This window comes from Daktulosphaira vitifoliae, unplaced genomic scaffold (assembly GCF_025091365.1).
Source record: "Daktulosphaira vitifoliae isolate Bord-2020 unplaced genomic scaffold, ASM2509136v1 Scaffold_2, whole genome shotgun sequence".
In the NCBI taxonomy this organism is placed as follows: Eukaryota; Metazoa; Arthropoda; class Insecta; order Hemiptera; family Phylloxeridae; genus Daktulosphaira; species Daktulosphaira vitifoliae.
This window is the reverse complement of record NW_026099573.1, coordinates 18,272,351-18,293,821: the sequence shown is the minus strand read 5'-3', so window position 1 is coordinate 18,293,821 and position 21,471 is coordinate 18,272,351. Positions and strand designations below refer to the sequence as shown.

Below are 21,471 nucleotides of genomic sequence, written 5' to 3'. Positions count from 1 at the left end.
TTAATACTGCAAAAACAAAACAAAAAAAAAAAAAGGTCTTTTAAGTCTTTAATTTTCCATCCCAAAACAACAATATGAAGCCACGAGTTAATATACAAGTATGAACAGAATTACTAATAACACCACATGCAGCAGCTGCTTTTATTATTTTGGCCTCTGTTTTTTTTTTCTCGAAAAACAAAGCTCTATCACTAACACGACAACAATTAAATAATTCTTGTAAATATATGTTGAAATAATGTGAAAAAACGATAACCACGTGTCCCATGTCTCTACAAAGCAGAACGAAAATTATTATAAAATTAATAATTATTATAAAACTATCAAATTTTTTATTGTGTAACCTATATTTTGTTTATCATAATAATATTTTAATAAACACACTAAAATGTTAGTTTTTAGTTCAAGTTGTCATAGAGGTGGACAAATACTGCCCATACACTTAGACCTGTAGGTCCATTGTGCGCATTTATTACCGAATTATAATAACAATAAAACGTTAACTGCTTTATAATTTCAAAATAGTCTGCTAGGAACATTATCTCTGGAGTAGCTATTATAACAAGGATTTACCATCTAAAAACTTGTTTTGTTTAATAAATTTAAATTTTGGTATTTTTTTTCAACATAATTTTCATATTACAGTCTTAAATAAGTTGTATGATAAATGTGTATAAAGTATATATTGTTTAATAAAAAACAATTATTTGCTACTTGCAATTATTGAAATAAAAAAATTTTACCTGAGAATGTATTAGATATTTATATAAATGTAAAATATTATTTTAAAATATGTACTAAGAAAAAAAATACATCTTTATTCTAATAAATAAAAAAAAAATGAAATTTTGATTAATAACTAATGGTATTTGATTATTTTTGATATTAAATAAAAAACCAATGCGGATAATACAACAATGTTTTAAGTCAGTTTTTTAAACTATTAATAATATTTTTGTCAATGACAAGATCGTGGTCAGAGCTTTACTCATAAGATCAATGGTAAAATTTGACTTATGTGTGATTATATTTCAGCCCTGTAAATTAAGGAACAATAAAATAACATGTCGAATATTTTTTTTTTTTTTTTTAACCACAAACCGGCATGATAACATGTCGAATATTAAAAACATTAGATCCATCATATTATTAAAAATTATTATGTAAAAGTATATTATGTAGCAATCCTATTTTTAATGATTCCATGTTATGAAGCCAGATCATACGAATATGAAAATTGTGGAACTATTAAGATTTATTGTTTTATATGTTGAAAAATATATCAACGACCATATTCATCTATACATTTTTTAATACATTCAATACGCCTTTTACTTCTGTTTTTTAGACATGTTAAAAATAGACTATAAATAATGGTATCGATTTTAAAATAAAGTTAAAATATTCCTTAAAAGATTATAATTGAGATTTAAATTATAATTTAGTATAAATTAGAAAACCTTGAAAAATTTAATATATCTAAAACAATGGGATTATTATAATAATTCAGAACTAAAAATTATAAAATCTATAGCATACACACAATAGTGTTTTTTTAACGAACTGAGTTTTTTATCTATATCTAATGTATAACATTATCCAAAAAGATCAATAAAAAAGATAGAATGGACTCTTTTTTTCAACCATTTTGTTTTTCTCTAGTAAATTGTTTTATCTATTAAATCGATCAAACTTTTGAGTTGATCATATTTCTCCGACGCATAGTCTTTAAACGCATATATTTTTTCAACACAACAATTAGCACAAAATACACGAAAAACATGGTAAAAGAGAACAAAAAAAATAACTCTGCTAGGGTAAGTGTAAACAGAAGAAGCTATGCAATTTAAAACGCTTACATTTTAAGGTTCATTAAAAACTAACGAATAATATCAAAACTACGAGTATGTTTGGAAAAGTTTTTCAGGGAAAGCTTAACAAAGCAACGTTAGGTCGAATATAGTACCGTTACAGCAACTGAAAAATAAAATGTTACGCTCACAGTGGAACTGCAGCTGGAATATTAACCATTTCGGTTATTGTACAGAAGTAATTTTTTATATATTTTTTTTTTTATCGCTTTCGTGTCATCAAAAAATTATTGCGCTCATACCTTACGCCAGCATCGACATTCGGCTTAGTGCATGATAATTATTCACAAAACCGGATCACACAGTAGCATAAAGAAAATACCTATCCTACATTAATATTTTTTGACCCCAGAACACACGAGCGTTTATTATAATCGCGTTAGTGCCACGTCTCCGGCAACACTCACGTGTGGTCGACTCGTGTAATACATAATATTATATTTCATAATATCAAAGGACATATTATTATTTTGTTATTTAGTATAGGGGCCGTGTCTCTGCACCGTAATCACACGTATACACACACACACATATATTTACACTACACCGTTATTAATGCGTCTTGGTCCCTGCAACAGCCTCCCCTCGCTGAGCTTACACTTGCCACCGGTCGTAAGACCCTCTGACCACCAGCGCACAGTGATTAATACTCGGAAGTGACACACGTGAGGGCCGCCAAGACGTGGGGGTGGATCCGTGATCTACGGCCATGTACAATGAAATACTAAATGTCTCGAGAATTCAACCGTCGCGTAATGAGTAACATGTGCGCATAATAAGAACGCGTTTTACTGTCGTCTAAATGCAATAGACTGCGCGCGATTATTTATCGGCGCACTTTAATTTCTTTCAGTGTTTTTTTTTTTTTTTTTTTTTTTTTTTGACTGCGCGCCGTTCGCGTTACCCAATGCCGTTTAAACGTCAGCCGCCGCCGTAATATAGTGTTTTATGGTAGGAGACGACCGTGTTACTTATTTTTCTTTTTTACGGCCCGAGAGATTTATAATAATTCACCGCAGAAACACATCCCGAGAGTACGTTACGCCAACTACGACCCGCACTGATATCTCAGCTTTACTCGTTTTCTTCGAAGTGCTCGATACGATAAAGATACCAACCACCGACGCCAAAACGATGCGATTTTTGTTTCTCTTTCTAAATGCCAACGAGTAGACCGTTTGTATTTGTACTGAATTCAATTTAATTCTCCGTGTGCATCGCGGTTGGCGATTAGTACTGTTTAAAAAACATCGTCGACGAGAAAGCAAACGACAACGAATCTCAGGTATACGATATTATATTCATTAGTTTCATTAGTTCAACCACCCCGTTTAAATGTCACGATAAACTACCCGGTGAGTCGATCGAGCTTGTAAGTGTCATGTTGTGTCGACGAACAAACAACAATAATAATAATAACATGTTTGGGAAATAATACCCGTGTGCGACTAGTTTGCGCATAAATCCGAAAACGTCTTCGTGACTCGCGCAAACGGCCCAGTGGTTAATACCACGTGTGTCAGGTTAAATAATATATTATATTGCCATTATTTAAGTGTGTGTGAGCTGTCGGCGGTGACGATGGTAATCCGAGTAAAATGGCTCGACGTCTCGCCCGTGTAACTATCCCGTTTGCCTGCGGCAACCGTTAGAGTGTAAACGAAACACGATATCGCGGCATTTATCTCCCAAGTCCTATTAATTCCCGAGCGGCCTTAATAATAGTAATAACGCCAATAGAAAACCGCGAGTCGGGTGCTCGGAAATAATTTTGTAATAAAAAACTGACACGAAACAAATGCCACACGTTTCAATTGTACGCGATAGCCGTCGCCGGGATCGTAAAAAAAAAAAAAAAAAAAAAAAAAAAAAAANAAAAAAAAAGAAAAAAAATAATACTAAAAATCCGTTCGATTTTATCATCGGAGACTTAGTCGCCGTTTTATTTATTTTTTCGTTCAACCACTGCCTCGGTCCGTTAACCGACAATTCTTTATTAAACTGGATGCCTTTATATGATATCCTTATGCGGTCAGATTTTATTTTTTTTTCTTGCACTTGCCGAGAAACGACGAATTTATGCCAGTGCAGTTTTTCGCTCCAATCAAAACAAATCCACTCAATCAGCACTGTATTTAGGCCCTGCCGGAGCGAGTCGAACGATGAGCTTTGAATTTGACATGTCTACATCAATAGGTACTCTACCAGCCACACAAAATAAACGAGCAATTTTCTACTCGAATATGAATTAAATATTTTCCTATACCAAATAGAATTACTATTTTTCATGTGTACAACAAATTTTTCGATTAACAATTTATCGCAATTTCATTTTAAATTTAGTTAAATAATTATAGTTTTCAAATTATAGCAAATGTATTCGAAATAAGCCTAATCCTGGACTAATTTTACCTCTTGATTCTTTGTAAATAATTCTGTGCAACCAAATTTCTCGACATTATTGGAAAATTAAAGCACCTCAATCGCAGCTGTATTTAAAGAAATTCATTGAAGTGTTTAAACTCACTTCTTTACGCGATGATCAAAAGTAACCGCTTTTAAAATTATTAAAGGTATTAGTGGCATGAGATCGAATTTTCTCGAGTCTACCGAAGTTGTTTTTCATTATTCAATAGAAATGCTTTTTAATGTTACAAATTAATGCGTTTACTTTAAAATTTTACTAATTTACTCAAAGATTGCATACATTACAAAAGACCCTTTTGATCATAATCATATGAAAAGAACATGCTTCTTATATTTATGCAGTCTTAAATATGTTTTCTAAGAAATTATTTCTAAATACAACATACAATTCAAATAATTTATTTTATAATTCATAAAATACTAAGAAATTAATTTCTTTGATGTGATGTTTACTTAACAAATTATGCAGTACCAAACGAATCACTTAATTAAAAAAACATGTATCGTCGCTACAGAGCAACAGAAGTTACAGAGCTACAGGTATTTAGTATATAGATAAATGTTCAAATTTTGTGTTGATCAGACGACTTATAAACTATTAACATTCTAAATAGCGGGTAGAAAACATGATTTTGAAGTTTGAAGGACTTTGAGCAAAAAACAATAGGTATTGAATGGCCGATAAGAATCTTAAGAGACAGTAATATGTATGTTTAGATGACATTAATTTTAGTTTAATATGAATGTATATTGACAAAATTCAATCAGATATCGGTGTGATTATAGTGGCTCAGTGTTGCGCAACAGTAATTATTCACCGGCCGTCATGCTGATGGGTTTCGACTGCATCTTATGCATTCGTTTGTTCTCTTTTTGAATTATTTTCCAAGATGTTTCTTTAATAAAAGTGTCTCTGAACGGGTAAGAGAGCAATAATATTGTAAACAAATAAAACTTAAGAATAGAGAACTGTTAATAATTAGATGACATAAAATAATAATAAAATTTTAAAAAGGTACCAAATAATTTTATGTTTATTTAAACAATATTACTACAGTTTTACAACATCATGTTGTATGTATAAAAGAACTTTTTCATTATAAAAACTAATAATCGTAAAAATAAACGTGCCATAGTCGCGTGTTAGCAGTTTTCTGGCAACCCAAGGGGTGTGGTACAGTTGTAAAAAAAAAAAGCTTTCACAAAGGACAAATCATAGAGAGGACTACTTTGGTACAATAACTTGGTTGTTAATGGAATTGTAATTTATAAAATAGAACTCTGATTAATGATACTAGTAATAGTTTTACAATTCAGTTCGACACTATCACATTAAATATTGTTTATTCACACTTGCACAATATATATATGTATCATCATATGTATAATATAAGTTCATATACATATGCCAACTAAGCATACTCAAAAAACATTTAACTCGAATATGTTTTTATATTATACATTTTGTTAAATTAAGATTAAGATGATAAGTAAAACTTTCAAACCATTTTTTTGTCAAAAAACTAATTTTTTGTTACAGTATATTGATTTTGATGATGCATTTTTAAAACTACGAAAAAGAAATTAGACTTTCACGCAGAAAACGAGAACCAAACAACTAGATTAATTAATTATAGACAATTAACTCGGAATAAGAGTTTATTTTTTCAATCGGTATATTACAAAATTTAATTTTTACCCATACAAATACAATCAATGTCAATAAACAATATTATTTCCATATTGATGATTTCTACCGAAATTTCAAGTTATAAAAAGGTTTGAGATAACAAATAATCATATATAATGTGGTTGGAACAATTTAAATCTTGTCTCTGTTCTTTAATCATTTAAAATTTTTAAATTGCAATGAAGATTTTGTTCAACTAGACTTTAAACAATTGTATAATATGTTTAACGATTAAAATTACTCCCTTGTGTATGGTGTTTCTTAAGACACGTGTTCTTTAAAAATCTTTAAATAATACAGAGTGGCCCACCACTCACTGACAAATTAAATAACTTTTGATCCAGTTAATATTTTTAGCTGATTTTTTTTTTAAATAATAGTTATACGTTAGGTCCATAGCTATATCTCAATAATTAATTTTTTTACATTTTATTAAAAATATTAATTATTTTTAAATTTTAAATAAAATGTAAAAAAAAAATCTAAGATAGCTATTTTGTAGAGTAGAATTTAAGAAAAATTTTAGTAAAAAAATATCTTATAAATATTCAGTAGTAAATATTCTGTAGCGTTTTGAAGTTTGTGAAAATTTGAATTTTCATGTATTATTTTACGGTATTAAACATTGAAATACGTATTGAGAAAAGGACAGAAGAAAACGCTATCTTTTCATGATTACTGTGTATACATATGATGATAATGTGTATACATTACAAACTTGGCATTAATACCATGATAAGAAATTAGATAAGGCAATTATTACTTATCACTCTCATTCAAAAGTATATTGAAAAGATAGCGTTTTCTTCTGTCCTTTTCTCAATACGTATTTCAATGTTTAATACCGTAAAATAGTACATGAAAATTCAAATTTTCACAAACTTCAAAACGCTACAGAATATTTACTACTGAATATTAATAAGATATTTTTTTACTAAAATTTTTCTTAAATTCTACTCTACAAAATAGCTATCTTAGATTTTTTTTTTACATTTTATTTAAAATTTAAAAATAATTAATATTTTTAATAAAATGTAAAAAAATTAATTATTGAGATATAGCTATAGACCTAACGTATAACTATTATTTAAAAAAAAAATCAACTAAAAATATTAACTGGATCAAAAGTTATTTAAGTTGTCAGTGAGTGGTGGGCCACCCTGTATATACATTTCATTATTTTTTTAAAAAATAACGTAGGCCACAATTTTTTTTCAAAATGTGTGACTACATTGGTAACTCCTATAGTTGAATTATGAAGATATAATTATCACTATTAGGAACTGTTTTATTCTAGTATTGGCATAAAGTTTTTGATCAATACATTATTTATGGATCTAATTCTTTCCGGTGTCATATGATACAGTTCGTATAGTATTTTTGACTACCATTTTACGTTTCTATGAATCCCAATAAATTAATCAACTAGCTTACTCGTGCGCAATCAATACACACAAAGTATGATTTGATTATTTGCCAAATCCAACTGTGAGGAGTATAATTTGAAAACTGAAAATTGTATCAAATTCAAAATTTATTAACTACATCATATATTTCAATTTGTAATAATAAGAATGTAGTATTTCACTTTTTGTAAATATAACTATAACACTAATATATGTATATATTTTTATACAATGTAAATTCATGTAGCAGCTTCATATTATAATTGTAAGACATCAGGTAATAATTTTAGAAGTAATTGTAATAATTTTAATTATGTTTATTCAAATTAAAATGTATTATGCATATTGTAGTTTATTCGAATATTGCAATACATATGGTACAACTGTAAATTTAAAGCTGTGCTATTACTATAGAAACATATTAAATCTTATAATAATGGTAAAAATTTAAAGACTACTTATTTTTAAATAGCTCAAATTTGTTTTTATGGAATGTTTTTATGAATATAAAACATCATTTTAAAGTTTTCAGAAATATTTTTTATGTTAATAGTAATTGTTTACAAAGATCTCCATTTTTTTTTATAACTTTTAAAAAAATATTTCCATGGTATTCAAATCAAATTTAATGTTCTCTAGAACTACATTCGTGTTTTTTAATAAACTCCAAGAATAGTTACACTTTTATTCTGTCTTTCCTTTAAATTAAATTTTATTCGGTAGAGAATATAGATTTGTACATATCACCCTAAAAATCATCTATTAAGCGCATTTTATACTTTTATTTATTTTAACCTCAATCTAATCACTTAGATTGCATCCTATTATTAATATCGTGTCAACCTTTCCTTTGTTCTATAAGTGTTGGAATATTATTGAGACCATTTATATTACGTCATGAGACGAGGATATGTTTGTTAGAGATAAATGATTAGGAGAGAGATGGAGAAATTGAATTAACAGCACAGGTGATACATTGAATATAATGTAATTTTACAACTGAATGACAAAGTTGATGTAATATTACTATTGCAATAGGAAGTCGTTGATCGTTTGGCAGTATTCAAATTTTTTACTTTTAAATTATAGCTAAATACTTCGTTGACAGCCAAGAAACGTAAATGAGTATTCTGTACATTACAACGTGCTCGATAACCTCATAATTATTAATAAACAGAAGTAAAATTTTTACCCAAAAAATTTAAAGCAATAATATAATTTTAAATAAAAATTGAAAAGTCTGAAACAATAATTTAATTAATCGCTTTTTTTTTTATCCTAATTTTATTATTTACTAGTTTGATTTCTTCAGTGTTTCGTATTACATTTAATTAATGTAACATCCATTACCATTTTTTAATCATATTTTTTTATGAGAGCAAAGATAAAATTGTGATTATTCATTGCTGTAAACCATAATAAAACCAAATTAAAATTACTCAATTATTAAATTAAATGTATTCGCCTAAATTTTGTGGAAAATTGTAATCTACTGATAGATAATAATACACCGAGAGGGTAAACGACTCATAGAATTTGGCAGATAAATAATTTTTAACAATTATAATTACTATGCTGTGGGTTTTTTTTTTTGTCTCTTCATAAAAATTCTCGGCTTTCACTGAACTGTTTTTAATGATTAATAGGTAAAAAAAACAACTTTTAAATAATTAATCCTAATCTAGTTTACTCTAATTATCGGGTAAATTTTTAATCATAGTAATTGTAAAATTAAACTATAAAAATTATTGTGAATTTTAACAGATTCGCATCCAAACGTTTTTTATGATATCATCCATACTTGTCATAACTATTCCATGTACCCACTGTGCTTGGTATTTTACTTTATTTTCGAACTCAGCACAAAATAATATATGAAAAACTACTATCAGATGTCACAGAACAGAAAACTATTTTTTATTTGACATCTAGGGAACAAGAATTATTCTACTATATATTATAATAAATACATTTTAAAATTGTACTGACTAATATCAAAATTTTAAAAGAGTATTTAAATATCAACTATATTATTGGCTTGTCAATCGCTAATCAAACTATTTGAGGAGAATAAAAAAAAAGTGCTAATCATTTATAGATAAAATTATTAAATAAAAATAACCTCGAACGACAAATAATTAATATAATAATAATTATTATTATTATATCGTTCATTTTCAAGAAAATACACAAAGTATTTTATAACTTACAGATATTTGCTGTTTAATCAACTACATCGATAAATCATCGTAATATCAAAATAAATCGATTTGCGTTATAAACAAAATAAACGTAAGAAATAAAATCAGTTTTAAACAACACATTGAAGCGTTTAAAACATTTACAATGCCTAACTTTAGTTGAATCTCCTGTCACTTGAATGTTTTTTTTTTTTACTTTTAGTATCGAGCAACACTTCTATTTTTAAAGTGACAAAAACTTTATTTGTATTTAAACACGCCGTTTTTTATAGTGTATAAATTAAATCTCATCATATGTATGCTATAGACAAGGAATTTACTGACTTCTAATACCACAGTTCGATATTAAATTTAGTCTGGGTAATATAAAAAGACGGATGAACATGATTGATTTTTGCATGTGTCACATCTATACATTTAAACTATTTTAAAATAAATAAATATTAAACTACAGCTGTATTCATTCCCAGAAGAGTATTTGCCGTTATGCTTTGGCTTGGTAACTTTGAAAATTATATGGTTTTACATAAATACTTCCTAACATTTTACTACTCGATGTACATTAAATGAACGCAAAGATTCCAAGTTTTAAATACCACATAAAATATATATCAAGTTTTGCATTACTGATTTTAATTAAGCGGCTTAATCTTTAATTTTTGCATTTACGTTCCTCTGATTCTTCAAATACATAAAAAGAAATTATTTATATTTTTTATTGTGTATGATAAAAGCAATCGTTAGTGACTACTTTGTTATGATGACAACATAAAAAATATTCAAAAGTATCTTCACCGAACGTTGCAGCACAATCATAAAAAATAGTCTAAGCTAAATTGTCGGAATTCTAAAAAAAATGTTTGCCTTAGCTTGCGAAATCACTTTATACAATACATCGTTGGTTTTGTTGAACCACGCGATTTGTTAAACAATGCCCAAGGAAAATATATTATTAATGCTAATTATGTGCTATTTATGACATAAAAATCGTTAATTTCTAAATAAATTATTATTTGAAATAAATTAATTACATATAAAGTATAACAATTAGAATTGTGTATTATCTTATATTAATTTAACTTATCAAAATTACGTTTTGCATTAACTGACATTATCTATATATAATAACTAATATAAGGGAGAACAGAGCAATTTGATTCTGAGACTAAATGATCCTCTTGAATTAAAAAAATATTGATACATTAAAATGATTATTATATGTATATATAATTTTTATACATTTTGTTATACACAGGTAATTTACTAGTAGTAATCCATCTTTTTTTTAATTACTCGTTAGACCTATTAAAATATTGTTTAATGCATCCAATATTTCTTAAGGAAGCATGAGGTGACTACTTCTTAATTAGGCAATACATATATAATAAATTTTTTTTAGAATAACTTAAATTAAACAATGACATGCCAACTTGCCTTATACTAATATTTAGAAGCTAATGAAAGATGTTGAAATTATTTTATGATTGAATACATTATTTTAAAAGAGAATGGTGTTAAACAAAATAGTTTTATTTATAACATCATTTAACAGTTGTAAAAATAATTAAATGCCCTAAAAAAAATATTAAACAATATATACAATTTACCTTAAATATTGCTTTCAGCAAATTCACAGTGTATACATTTTTGTCAGCAAAGTGGAAATGTTAACTCCACAGCTTGGTTAATTTAATAATTTAGATAATCTGTACTGAATAATAACAACAGTTTATAAACAGTACTTAAATAAGTAATAACACACTTTGTTACTGTTTAATCGTGACCCATTAATCATAATATTTACTTTGAAAAACAAAAAATTTACTTGACATTTACAAATAAATTTGTTAAATAAAATGAATTCAAATTTATTAATAAAGTAACGACAAAAATAACAATCGCTAAATAAATTTCTACTTTTGTTTTAAAGTAAATACTCAAACTTCTTACAACTTGTTCAAAGATGCCATTTGGAGGACAACTTTGGGTATTTTCACCAGTTTAAATTTTAAGTATATATCTGAGCCGCGCAGTGTTCTAAAACGCAATTTTAACAGGCCCAAATTAATAGTAGTTAAAGTTTCTACTTTTGAATATTAAAAAAGGTTTATAAAATATTTTTGAGGTTATTAAATTCAAATTTGACTTTAATTTTTCAATATCTCTCGTTTTTAGGGAATTCGCAGGGAGTATTTTTTCAACTCTGGTCAATTTTTCACGTGATATATCAAAATGTGTTTTTTTAATGTAATAATTTTTTTTTCACTATAAAATTCCATTCTTCAAACTAGCATAAAAATTAAGTAATTATATTTTATTCATGTTAAAATTATAAAAAAAAAACAAAAATCAGCGTTTAGTGCTGATAGCAGTAACATTGATCGCCAAATCGTATACGGGATTTGCTTTTATACTATTTTTGTTTATTTTTCTGTTTTTTATTACTTTTTCCATTGTATCTTCTATATAGCACTAGATTTGTTTTTGCTCCAAAATAAAATATTTTATCACATTATTTAGAAATGTTATTGTTTATTTAGTTCACATAAAACCTATTTTATCATATAAAATAATGTATTTTAGTGAAAACTTCATAAAAATTATCTAAATTTAATGATGAAAAATAAATTCGATTAAAAATATGATATAATGTTATGATTCTATAACAATTTTCGTACGATATAATCCAAATTGAACGAAAAGTACTTGGCTGGGGTTTATATGTGATCTGCACATTGTTTTTAAATACATTCGAATAGACTATTCTTACACTTATTGTGCTAACGTAAATATATACAGTTCACTTTTCTGTGGACGCCGAAGGAAACTTTTAGACATTCTCATAAAACGTTATTCAGACGGTGGTTATTTTTTTCTTTTAAAAACTTTTCTGATTTGTCGACTTATTGACTTACCGAACGCATCAATGTACAACCCGGACGAAAACATTTTTATTTTTACTTTAGTGTAATACAATCAAGTTTTGAAATCATCCCAAGCGGTTTGGAGTATTTCATAGGTACCGCACAATTGTCGTCGACTCAGATCAATTTTTCGTCACACCGCATTCGAAAAGATATGAAAATAATCGAATCGAATAACACGTATTATTGTTGTGCACTAGCGATGACAACAACAGTGGTGCGATCGACTTCCAAAACACTGCAGTACAGTATATCGTATGGTTATTATTGTGTTGTGGAGTCGATTTTTCTTATGGTTTTATACACAATACAGTCTTTTGCGTTCCTACGGCGACTTAATAGCAACAAGGGAAAAATAATTGGCCCATGGAAGTACGGTGAAACGTAAAATGCATCAGATGTATAAAACACTCGCACACAAGCGCCGCCGAGCCACTTTGCAGCATCGAGAAAACCTCCTTCTCTTCCCTCACTGCCGTACTGTCACAGTCCGTCCACCCCTCGAATAATTCAACAATGCCTTCGACGATCTTTGCTCTACCATTGCTTTTTTTTTTCTCGTCTCGTTATAATGTACAATAATAATAATTATACGGTACGCTCCAAGGGAGATGGTGTCGGTGCCGGCAGTAGTGCTCACATATACCCTCAGCTGTTCATAGCGTAGCAATCGGACTGAGTGTGCCCTCAGCAATGTGCACGTGATGCAAAGGCACACGTACGTATAGATAACGAACGGCAACGAGGACTACCAATTTTCGAGCCAACCGAACAGCAAAACGTAGTTACCCAGTGATAAAAACCACCGACGTATCTCATGTAAGGTATAATTAGGTCGGCAAGAGCAAATGAACACGGTGCACCGGATGAGACCGCGCATAAGGACAGCCGCAACGTTATTGGGTTATATGAAGAAAAAAAAATGGTTTTCATTCACTTGATTTTGAATTACACCAGTAGTTTTGCTCACCGTCAATTAATCAAATATCTCCTCCCCGACAATTTATAACCAGCTCGGTTCTCCGACGGATCGTGCCATTCTATTTTTTCCACAGACATCCGAGTAACAAGATTTTGTCCTTAAACGTGGAAAATAATAAATATCAACTGATTAACGCCCGCGATTAGTTTCAGCCGTTTTGACACGATGAGTAAACGGCCCGTTTTCATAATTTATCACACGATTCTCTAAAATTAACTACCATGGACATTCTCGATAAAATATTATGTTTGTCGAAGCTGCATTCGCCTTACAGCTAATAATTAAAAGAGTAATATATTTTGCATTTTAACGGGCGAGCCAGCATAGTATTATATTAAATAAGAAGTATAATTACAGTACACAATTGCAGCATAAACGTAATCCTTTTATAAACCCTTTGGATTTAATGCGCTTATTCACCCGCACAACAAATGGCATTGTGCAAGAGTTCTAGGAGTTATAAAAAAAAATTTGTTTATTTAACTCTGCGGAGCCAATTATATCGTTTGCCATCGATAGTTTTTAATTAAAAACTGCACAGAAAACCGGATTAAGCCTCCCACCGTGTTATGCTCTTTGTAATATATTTTTGTGGTTTGTATTTTATTTATTCGCGACCGCAGTTAATTGGTTTTTTTTTTGCTGCGCAGTTAGCTAAACACGCATTTTACATTTGAATAAAAATTAAGTTGCCGATTTCACGTTGTTGTATTAACGCGATTTACTCTCGAAATTGCATACTTGTATAGTCACAAAGTCTTGTGGCAGACGATTACTATACGGTTGGGTTAATAGATACGTTAGGTGTTCCGCCTTCAACCTTCGATACGATAATTTATTACAAGTCATAGGCAAATTATTTGCATTATATTTATACAGCAGTTGGGCGGTACTCTTTGGACTTTTAATATTTTCTGGCCGATGACTAACACATTTGCCAGTGTAAATCACGACAATAAGTGAATTCAATAGTATTAATAATCGTCCAAAGTGTACATTAACCCGCAAGATCCGTGGGCATGATGGATCTCGGCCGGCGACCGTAAAAAAGCATATAGTGCTTTGTCATACCCATGGGAAAGTCGGCCATAAACATACCGCTTCAGGTGAGAACGGATAATTAAAAATCAACCAATACTAAGAGCTCGGCGATTTGTAACTATTGAAAACCCGTTCGAGTTTAACTGACAGAAGTAACTGCTATTGGTAAGACAAATTGCTCGGCCGGTGAAAAACAAAAGTCGATTTTTCTCCATTGGCTTGTTGTAATAATATCGAAGTCCGTGCGTAGGTACAACGCACTCGGATTTTTATACTCTGTACAAATAATAACGTAGAAACGGCACTCGTTTAGACCATTGAAAGTTTTTTACGTCGACCGAAGTAAAACAAACTTCAAAAAATATTCATCAACGTTCGAGCTAATAGCGAAAACAAAACGTTGAGTGGCTGAAGCAAACGAGTTGAGAACGAGTGACTTGAATTTTAAACATGTTTGAGAATTCTTGTTTTTTTAGCCCAATCGCATTGCTCATATTTACAAGTTTCCGAAGGCTTAAAGATGTACATTCACTACAGCAAACAATAATATTTCTTTGTAGTCAATGGTAATTTGATAATTTAGTAATTTTTTTTTAACCAAAACGACTTTTTTTTTTTCTTTGAAAAAAAGGTCTGTTGTTGTAGAGGTATTTTAATTAATAAACCGAATAACAGTGAAGTTTTTTTATAAAAAAAAAACTAGTGCCTATTAGTTACATCTAAACAAATAACCATTTCGAATACCTATTGTTTATTTATTTTATTGTACTCATTCAGAATTTCATTTGCCTAAAGACAGATTTCTACAAAGAGCAATAACTAATATTTAGGTCTATTGTGTTTTACACTGAACCGCATAAATTATTAAACAGACAGATGTACAAGAAACTTACAATTTGTTGTATGTGCGTTTACATTTTTAACAAATATTTCAGTTTTTTAAAGATCATCAAATATATTTTTGTAACTTGCATTTGAAAAAAATATATAAATATTAAATACACTACACTTTAAACTAATGTTAGAATTTTATTCTCATTTCGAGCAATTTTAATATTTATACAGTTATAATACATTTCATAGTAGTATATATTTCATCAGGAAATAAAATTCTGCTACCTTAACGTTTTAAACGTCTAATGGGTTACTATGAGCTTCTATTTCATTTATAAAATACCACTTGATCCGAGATAAGTACTGCTGAAATGTTAGTTCAATTATTTGATTTTAAAGGGAAAATTTATTTTTCAAGTGGTTAAATTGATAGAGCTCGAATTTTGGCAAACGTTTGAGTTGGACTTTTTGACAACAAAAAGCTTTTTCGGCCATTATACTTCACACAATGAAAACTAAAAGTTTGTCACGGCTACGAGCAAAACACATACACGTTTTATTTCGGTAGTCACCATTCTCAAAAGTTTAATAAAAATATAACATTTCACATTAATGAAGTACCTACAATATGTATTTTAACTGAAAATGTCCATGAAAAAATACGTTATTGGTTAATTTAAAGAATACTATTTCATTCTCAAGAGATGAATTTAAAATCATTTTATTGGTATGACTCAACACATAGTTTTTTATAGGTATAACGTTTTTCATTTGGTCGCTGTAACGTTGACCATTGTGTAAAATCTTTTGTTCGCCGTGAAGAACGGTTTTTTAATAGTACAACTCATACAAAAATGTACACTTAATGAACACTTTAGGTATTCATGTAAATAATAACTCTGTAAAATCAATCTACAAAACAATGCATTTCATTGTAAAATGTTCAAATCTTGTTGATATTAACTGTTACACAAAAACATTTATATATTTCAATGAAACGCGATTTATTATTTTAAACGACTTTAATTTATATTATATGAACATTTTGTTTCACACTTAATATAAATGTTGACAAAGTCCGTAGTATTATGCTGAGGGCAGTAATATATCATTTTCGTTATGATGATTTGGTCAAATGTTAGGTCTATAAAAAACATCAAAGATAACTCTTGTACACATGTCCAAGAGTTCACAAAAAAAAAAAATGACTCGTATTTTGTAGTTGTTGTGTAGCCAATTAATTCAAGTAGCAATATTTACTTATTATTTTTATTATATTTTTGCAAGAATCACCTATTGGTTTTGTTTGATTTTAATTATCAACTAACGACTTTTTAGTGCATCGAAGCATTAAACAAAATTTAAACGGGTTTTCTTTATAGTTTGTTTATTTTGTGGAAGTTAATTAGCTAGTAAAAACATATACCCATAAGTACTTGAGTATTGTCCATACAAACAACCTCAATAAGAAAATTTTGTTTGAAATTGTACAAAAATCATTGATGCGTCGACTAACGTTTCCTAGAAGACTTATCCGTATTATATTACACGATGAAGGTATAATATTGTAATTTTTATTGTATCTACGACCTATCCGTGTTTGTACCGCCACACGTAGTATTGTTTCATATTAGGTCAGATTAGCAACTGTGTACGGCTTCGAAAGCTACAGGGGTGAACGATATATGACCTCAGTGAAATGCAAATCGAGTCTTATGTTGATTTTTACCACATAGTCGCGTCGCATTGACAAACGAAATATAATAGTAATTTTACTGGAATTCGTAATTAACGGGACGTGCCCGTACAAACAAAGGTTAGGTTCACACATTTCTTTGGGAACCATTCGCCTTTAAATAACATTTCCTGCGACATTAATAAAATCGTTGATCGTTATCGAGTAATAACTCAGGAGACAAAAAAAAAAAAAAAAAATTGAAAAGAAATAATTTAAAGTGGATAGATGGAATTGCATCCAGTTGCACTGTTCACGAATTATATAGTAGTAAAGTGACCGATACAAATGATACAAATCGTTTTTGTCCGGTAAAATAGTTATACTCGAGGGAGTCTATTTCCGGTAGAATTATATTAAACCTGGCCATTATTGTATTTGGAAAGTGTCATTGAATATATCATCTCAAATAATAACGATCTGAATGACTTCCTCAAATGTGGAATTAAGACATATGAAAAGTTTAGGTTTGCACACTAACCCCTTGTCTTAACCACTCCGAGAAGGTTTTTCTATCTACACCGCGATTCAATAGATTCTCGTTTGAAGCTACTTCCGAATGATCTGAATACGGTTTACAATTAACCTGCGTTCACTTGGCTCGTTAAAAGTGATGATTCCGACAAAAGAAATATGCTGTGGCTCGCCAGACAGAAGAGTAGAAGACACGCTCGGATATTATTTTATACGCATGTAATCCCTCAATAATATCCAATACCCATGTAATTGTGATTTCAGAGTAAGTGCATGTGTGTACTCTATTGTACATGGTTTATTAATGTTGTGTTGCACCGCCGCTGTCGTGACGTGCGTAATGGTCCTCCGAATCGGTTGGATAGCGGCCGTTTTAGGGTCTCGCCGTAGCATTGCTGCGGTTTTGGACTGTGCACCTCTCTTGTGCACGGTGTATTATACCACTGTGGCAGTGTGTAACGCCTACACCACACGGGTCCAATAAATAATAATATTAATTTCGGTCTCGTTATTAATTAGGGTGGGGAGGACCCTTCGCCGGCTCCTTTGTCGGTATTCGTTTTGCGGTGAAAACAAAATAACGCGCTGCTGGTCGAATAACAACCGACCCACCGAATCTGGACATTTTACGTCCGTTTCTGGACACGTGAAAATTGCCCCTCCGACTACGCAATACTAACAATGATGTGACATTATTGTTAGCATAAAATGCTAAATTGTACCGGATGAAAATCGAAGAAAAAAATGATAATTTGGCTATTATTGTTGTTAGATTGCATCAAAGAAACTCCCTTGAACGCAAGTTGGAAATATAACGTTTTGTGTAAAAAAAAAAAAAGAGACATTATAATCTTTTATTCAACGACAGCATTTCCGGAGTAAGCAGACTGGACTGGTGTTTGTTTGCAATAGACGGGAAACACATGGCATTTTTTTTTTAAGTTATTCCTTTTTTTTCGCAACATGCCGATAAACACTCACTATTTACACGTACAATAAAAGAATTACATTGCGGTAAAAAAAGAGATAACTTAAACTCGCGGTTTTTCTTAGCAAAAATATATTATAACAAAACTGTTATTTTATATACGTACAATAACAGTTTTGTTTCCATTTCGACCAAAAGTATATTTCACAATGATAAGGTCATTGGAATTCATACGCTGGTGCTAAATTTCTATCAGTGTTGAGCCGTATTAATAAAAATAACATTGAAAATCTTGGAAAATGATAGATATTAATAAAAACATGTTCAAATTATTTTTATTACAAATTTTTTGATATTAAAAAAAAACACGGGAAAAGTCTATACAACATTGAAGAATAAATATGAATCACTGATAGTTCTGTAAAAAGAAGCAAATTAACCAACCCTTTGAATTACACTGATAGACATAGAATCCCAAGTTAAATTCGTAGATTGAAACATAAAAACTGTTTTGGACAAATTTCCATCTAGATAACTATTCGAATAAAAATTTACTTGAATTATTTAAAACATTATTATTTGAATATAAATATAAAAGCACTTTATAAATTTATCATTGATCTAACAAAAAATGTTCAGATGCCCGTGGAAAAGGCGTTGTCTGGCCTAAAATCTTAAGTGCAGACTTACAAATGCCGTTAAAACCAATAATATTAAAAAGTATTTCAGTCGTAAGAAACATGTTATGTTCAAAAGAACATTAATATAAAATAATTATTTATAAGGTCGAATGTTGGTGTTTTTTTATTTATTTTAAGTAATAAAATTATTTTCAATGGTAATATTAGTCATCTTATTTGTTTAATGTGTTATTATTATGTTATAAGTGAAAATATTGTCTATACATACAATGCCGCTCACGGAACTTGACAACCCACGTCATTTTTATCTATATTTCAGAGTTATTACACAAAGCTAAAAAAGTATACATTTTTTTTTAAATTGGTTTTGTACAAAAGCTGTTTAAGTGTATTTTTCAATAATTAAGAAAAAAAAATCACACCCTTCATGACTTTGAAAAACGTCTAAACTTAAGGACAAAAAATACATTTTTTAATTTTTTCTTCAAATTTAATTGTTTCTAACCATTCTCGGTTTTGGTAAAAGAAAAACATTAAAATACTATTAGATAATGCTTCAAGAGATTTAAAAAAAAGTTTTTTTTTAAAAAGTCAAAATTGTCACGTATTTTTCTTATTCAGTATCTCCATAAACATTAGAAATAGAAAAAAATGATTGTTTTTCTATGTAAAATAAGAAAAAATATGTTTTTAAACTAATTATAACATTTTTTATTTTAGAAAATCTGAATTTTCATTCTTGATTACTTTAAAATTCTATCATACTACTCATTGTTTGGTATTTATTTAACTATTTATAAAGAGTACAATTATAACATATTTGAAGTTAAATCTATTTATACCACACATAAATTAGATGAGATGAATTTAGTGTGTAAACATTACATTACTTATTATGAAATGTTATTTGAGTTCAGCTTAATTACATTACATTTAAGTTAATGTTGCCAATAAATGTAAATTGTTGTTTAACATAATATATGGCGGATGTTTAATTTCAAAAAAACATTTTATTTTTATTTTACATACAAAAACCAAATATTTTTTTCTATTATTACTTTTAATTTCCTAATAAATATATATGTGTTTTTTTCCAATAAAATCTATCAACTTGGACTTTTCAAAAAAAAAAAAATTAGTTTTAAAGCTCTTGAAAAATATTATTTGATAGTATTTTATTGTTTTTTTTTTCAAATCTTATTTCGAATAATATAATATATTAAATATAGTAAAAAAAATTAATTTTTCTGCTCTTTGTTTTTCAAAGTCAAAATTGTGTGCAAACTTTTTGTTTTTAATTATTGAAAAGTACACTTAAAAGCTGTCGTACAAAACCGTTTTGGGAAATTTTTATGAGTTTTAGATTTTGTTAAATAATTTGAAATATTGGTAAAAATGAACGTGGATTGACTACTTTACTTAAGCGACAGTATGTTACACTTAATTTGATTGAATATAGCACTTAAAATTTGATATATCACTCGATTATAAAAAAATCGAAACCCAAATAAAAATATTGGTAAAACAAACCCGTATTTTTCCAAGTAGAGAAAAAAACTACTGAATGTTGGACTCATAATAAAAAAAAAAATCCCAAACTCAAAACCCGAATAAATCATTCCGGTGTAAGGCCTTGTTTTTTTCTTAATTTATCAATCATCATGTATTTTTTATGCTCATCCCTTACTAGGTTGTTAACTTTATTTTTCAGTTAAATGATAACAACTTTTGACCGGTAATTCAGAAGTTATTGATATTATTTTACCTTGGCGGGAGGAAAAGTGCGACCGAGAAGTGATTACTAATTTAAAAAAACATCACTGTTGACTCACCTTCAGTCATTGCTGTAACGTGTTAATAACTTCTAAAATACAGGTCCAAAAATTGTTATCGAACGGTCATTTACTCAATTATATCATAATTAATTAAGCTAATTAATCAAATATGTTGTCTTTTGAAAACTTAAGGTTGCCGTCCTTTTAACGTATAAGACATGTATATAAAAAATACTTTAAGATTGAAAAAATGTTCGATATCATTTTCATTTTTCGATTAATCGAGTAGTTCATGATAAATGAATCACCTTTAGAATATTATTATCTTTAAAATAATTAATAGGTTAACTAATTTAGATTTGATTAAATTTATCAGGAAGCAATTTTTTAGTTGATATAAAAATAACCCATGAAATTACAGATGTTGTGACATCCCTGTTGAAAAATCCCGTGTATGTACATTGATTTTAATTGTTATTTATCGGTGCAATAATTCATTACTCTAAGTGGTATTGAACTTGCATAGGTCGAGAAAAAAAACA

The 21,471-nt window shown here is 28.9% G+C and overlaps 1 protein-coding gene across 5 annotated transcripts in view; it reads right to left on the bottom strand.

Moving 5' to 3' along the window:
- LOC126898574 (uncharacterized) overlaps positions 1-21,471 on the bottom strand; it is a 140,683-nt gene that overhangs the window by 78,611 nt on the left and 40,601 nt on the right. The gene's annotated exons all lie outside the window — the stretch shown is intronic.